The sequence below is a fragment of the Rhyacophila brunnea genome, unplaced genomic scaffold (assembly GCF_057557595.1).
Source record: "Rhyacophila brunnea isolate RB1 unplaced genomic scaffold, BYU_Rbru_1.0 scaffold_13, whole genome shotgun sequence".
Lineage (NCBI taxonomy): Eukaryota > Metazoa > Arthropoda > Insecta > Trichoptera > Rhyacophilidae > Rhyacophila > Rhyacophila brunnea.
The window spans coordinates 30,925,587-30,930,194 of NW_028232785.1; positions in this window are offsets into that span (position 1 = coordinate 30,925,587).

Here is a 4,608-nt window from a genome sequence, read left to right on the forward strand (position 1 = left end):
CTCCGTCGCGAGCATCCAAATGAACATACATTGCATTTATAAGATTTTTCACGAGTATGTTCTATATATTATGTATATATTCATTTCATGTGTTTAAAGACAACTAAGTCGCACGCATTTATATGAATATATATCGCATTTTAAAGGTTTTTCACCAGAATTGGTCATTTGTTTGTTTTTAAGATGACTAAGTTGCGAGCATCTATATGAGCATACATTACATTTATAAGGTTTTTCACCAGTCACCAAAAATGCCGGCGCAGCTTAAGAGTTAGCCTATTGCGTCGAGGGTCTCAGGTTCTAATCCTCGGTCTGGCAAGTATGCATATTATTCGCGAGAATCTATATGAACATACATTGCATTTATTAGATTTTCTTCAAAATGCGTCATTGTATCTTTTTAAAATATTAATTCGCGAGCATCTATATGAACATAAATCGCATTTGTGAGGGTGTGCACCAGTATTAATTGTCATTCAACATATTTTAAGACTACAAGGTGTTTTTAAATGACATATTTGATTACATTTCAAATCACAATCATCACACGCAACTGGTTTTTCTCCTGAATGTGTAAGTTTATGAGTTCTTAAACAACGTATTCAATACGTTGCTGCCAAAAGTTGGTTAGTCGATAGTTTAGGTATTTTGAGCTTACCACGGATAAGATGTCTATACTTAAATACGTTTGCTAGAAAAAAAAATCAAGGTCATCCGATTTTTAGAACATTGTATTTTTAGCTATTCATTATCTTGATAAAAATACGTAACTCTTGATTTTTCAATTTCCCAACATCAAAAGACTGTAGAGATGTTTACAGTATTAATCTAGAATAATGTAATTACATTATTTTCAACAGAAGGTATATCGAATAAATATCAGAAACATTATCAAATTACATAAACTTATTCAATGAAAGAACTTAAAGTTCTAATGTGTAAGTTCATAATATGAACTTACACATTCAGGTGAAAACCCATTTGCGTGTGATGAATGTGATTTCCAAGATAATCAAATATGTAATTTAAAAATACCTAGTAATCTTAAAACATATTATGGAATGGCATTACTGATAAAAAAAAACCTTATAAATGCGATGAATGTTCATATAGATGCTCGCAAATTAGTTGTCTTCTGCTCTCTTCTTGGTTGTATACTCATGGCTACCATGTCCATTACTTATAAGATCTTATAATCCCTAGTTTCATATGATCTTATAAGTTATGGACATTGTCGAAAACAAAATGTGTCATAATATGTAGGTATTTAAAGACTACCACGTCGCGAGAATCTATATGAACATAGATTGAATTTATAACATTTTTCATTAGAATGTGTCATTGTATGTCTCTTAAAACATAAATTTGCGAGCATCTATATAAACACAAATCACATTTATGAGGGTGTGCTCCGTTATGTTTTATTTTATTGATTTTAAGGTTTCTAGGTTGCGAGCATCTTTATGAACATATATTGCATTTCTAAGGTTTTTGAACACTATTTTTTGTCATCTTATGTATTTTTAAACTAGCGAGCATCTATATGTACACTGATTCCATTTAGGTTCTTCGTCACAATGTGTTATTTCATGTTTTTTACAAATACTGCTGGCACCATTCATTCTGCTTTGAGAGAAGCAGAAGCTCGAGAAGGATTGAAAGTCTTGGTCGCTCAAAGGATGACAAAATTAAAAAGTGGTAAAGATCCTCAGCCATGAGTATACAACAAAGAAGAAAGGAGAAGACAACTAATTTGCGAGCATCTATATGAACATTCATCGCATTTATAAGGTTTTTTTTATCAGTATTGCCATTCCATAATATGTTTTAAGCTTATTAGGTATTTTTAAATTACATATTTGATTATCTTGGAAATCACATTCATCACACGCAAATGGGTTTTCTCCTGAATGTGTAAGTTCATATTATGAACTTACACATTAGAACTTTAAGTTCTTTCATTGAATAAGTTTATGTAATTTGATAATGTTTCTGATATTTCTTCGATATACCTTCTGTTGAAAATAATGTAATTACATTATTCTAGATTAATACTGTAAACATCTCTACAGTCTTTTGATGTTGGGAAATTGAAAAATCAAGAGTTACGTATTTTTATCAAGATAATGAATAGCTAAAAATACAATGTTCTAAAAATCGGATGACTTTGATTTTTTCTTCTAGCAAACGTATTTAAGTATAGACATCTTATCCGTGGTAAGCTCAAAATACCTAAACTATCGACTAACCAACTTTTGGCAGCAACGTATTGAATACGTTGTTTAAGAACTCATAAACTTACACATTCAGGAGAAAAACCAGTTGCGTGTGATGATTGTGATTTGAAATGTAATCAAATATGTCATTTAAAAACACCTTGTAGTCTTAAAATATGTTGAATGACAATTAATACTGGTGCACACCCTCACAAATGCGATTTATGTTCATATAGATGCTCGCGAATTAATATTTTAAAAAGATACAATGACGCATTTTGAAGAAAATCTAATAAATGCAATGTATGTTCATATAGATTCTCGCGAATAATATGAATACTTGCCAGACCGAGGATTAGAACCTGAGACCCTCGACGCAATAGGCTAACTCTTAAGCTGCGCTGGCATTTTTGGTGACTGGTGAAAAACCTTATAAATGCAATGTATGCTCATATAGATGCTCGCAACTTAGTCATCTTAAAAACAAACAAATGACCAATTCTGGTGAAAAACCTTTAAAATGCGATGTATATTCATATAAATGCGTGCGACTTAGTTGTCTTTAAACACATGAAATGAATATATACATAATATATAGAACATACTCGTGAAAAATCTTATAAATGCAATGTATGTTCATTTGGATGCTCGCGACGGAGTAATCTTTAAACACATGTAAAGATACTTAATGGTGAATAACCTTTTAAATAAATTGACTACCTATACGGAGCCACGGCACAACATTATCTTAGAGTTCATAAGAAAAACCATTTGCGTGTGATCTATTTCATTTTAAATGTAAACAAATGTCATTTAAAAACTCATAAACGTGATGAATTTAAATATAAATGTAAACAGATATGTAGGTCGGTACGTTGTTTAAGAACTCATAAACTCACACATTCGGAAGAAAACCATTTGCGTGAAACAATAATTGTCGAAGCCGTCAGAGGCAATAACTTTTTAAAGTACCTACAAAACTTCATTTGATATCGATTCTGAAGAGCATAATATGAAGTTTTTGTCTAACAATTCTCTCCTAACATAATACCTACCAGAACTACAAGCATACGTTGCACCATCTGGAGAAACAGAGAAAAAGAAAAAAATCATAATACCTATGCAAATATTATTAGGAAGAGTTAAGTGCCTGCAAGGTAACTCCTATATACAAAATAAATATAAATGTCATTCCAATATTATCTTTTGAAGAAAATATCGTTGCATAAAATATATTGCTTTTTTCAAAAATATGCATACCTAATTGTATTCTAATAACTTATTTATTTTTATTACGGATCATATTGTTAAAAAACAGTAGGTACCTAAGAATAATTATTAATTACTGCTTTTCCCGTATGCAACTGACATTGATCTATTCAAAATCATAAATAAAAAGATACATGTTAAGAATGTTGAATGTTTTTGTAATTTTGACACTTTTGTGTAATCAAAATATCAATTTAAAGGTTGTAATTTTAAGTTATAGGTAGTATAAACGGACATATTTAGTGAGCATTACACCGTTTTGACTATTTTGTATAGACTCTTTTGACTGGACTTTCCAAACGGATGCGGTCTTTTTTGTTCGGGATATTTTCGCGGGGTACTTAGTGAAAATGGAAAAATGCGAATTTTTCGCGTAATTTAAATGAAAAAACAATAAAAACTTCATGAAAAATCATGTAATTAAATTACTCAAAGGTGTGTAATTAAAAAATGTGGAAAAAAAAATGTTTGGTTTTAAAACTTGACGGCCGCTCAAAATTAAATTACTAGCTTAATATAAGAGATAAAAATTTAAAAAATCGTGTTTAAAGTTGACATAAATATACCTAATCAGATGCATTTAACAAAAAAATTTGAAGGCTAATTTATTGGTTCAAGTATCAAGTCACTAGAGACCAAACGTTTAGCTGGAACACCCAATTTGAAATTGGAATTTTTCTGTTATTATATGTGCACAAACGAAAAAAAATCGTGCACAAACGTGCACTAACGATGCACAAACAAATGCACCCAAAAAAAGTTGGAGTTTTAACATTGGGTGATCCAGGTAAATGGACCTGTCAGAAACGAAAATGAAGCGTCCTCGTTCGTGTTGCCATAATCAAGAAAATAATATTTTGTGAAACGAAGTATATCTACATAAAATCAGATAATGAAAGGAGTTTTACCTACCATTAAAACTCTTATTATTCTTGTTGACTCTGAAGTCCCTTGAGATGTTGATCGTATTTTTGCCTTGTGTTCTTCTGCGCTGGCCCCTTTTTACCCCCTTTTCTTCTCGATTATTTACCTCTCTGGTTGTTCATCTTGCTTTTTACCGGCTGGCAGGACTGACGCTTGTATTGTGGCGTGCTTTGTCTTTGGTATTCAATTTGATATGTCT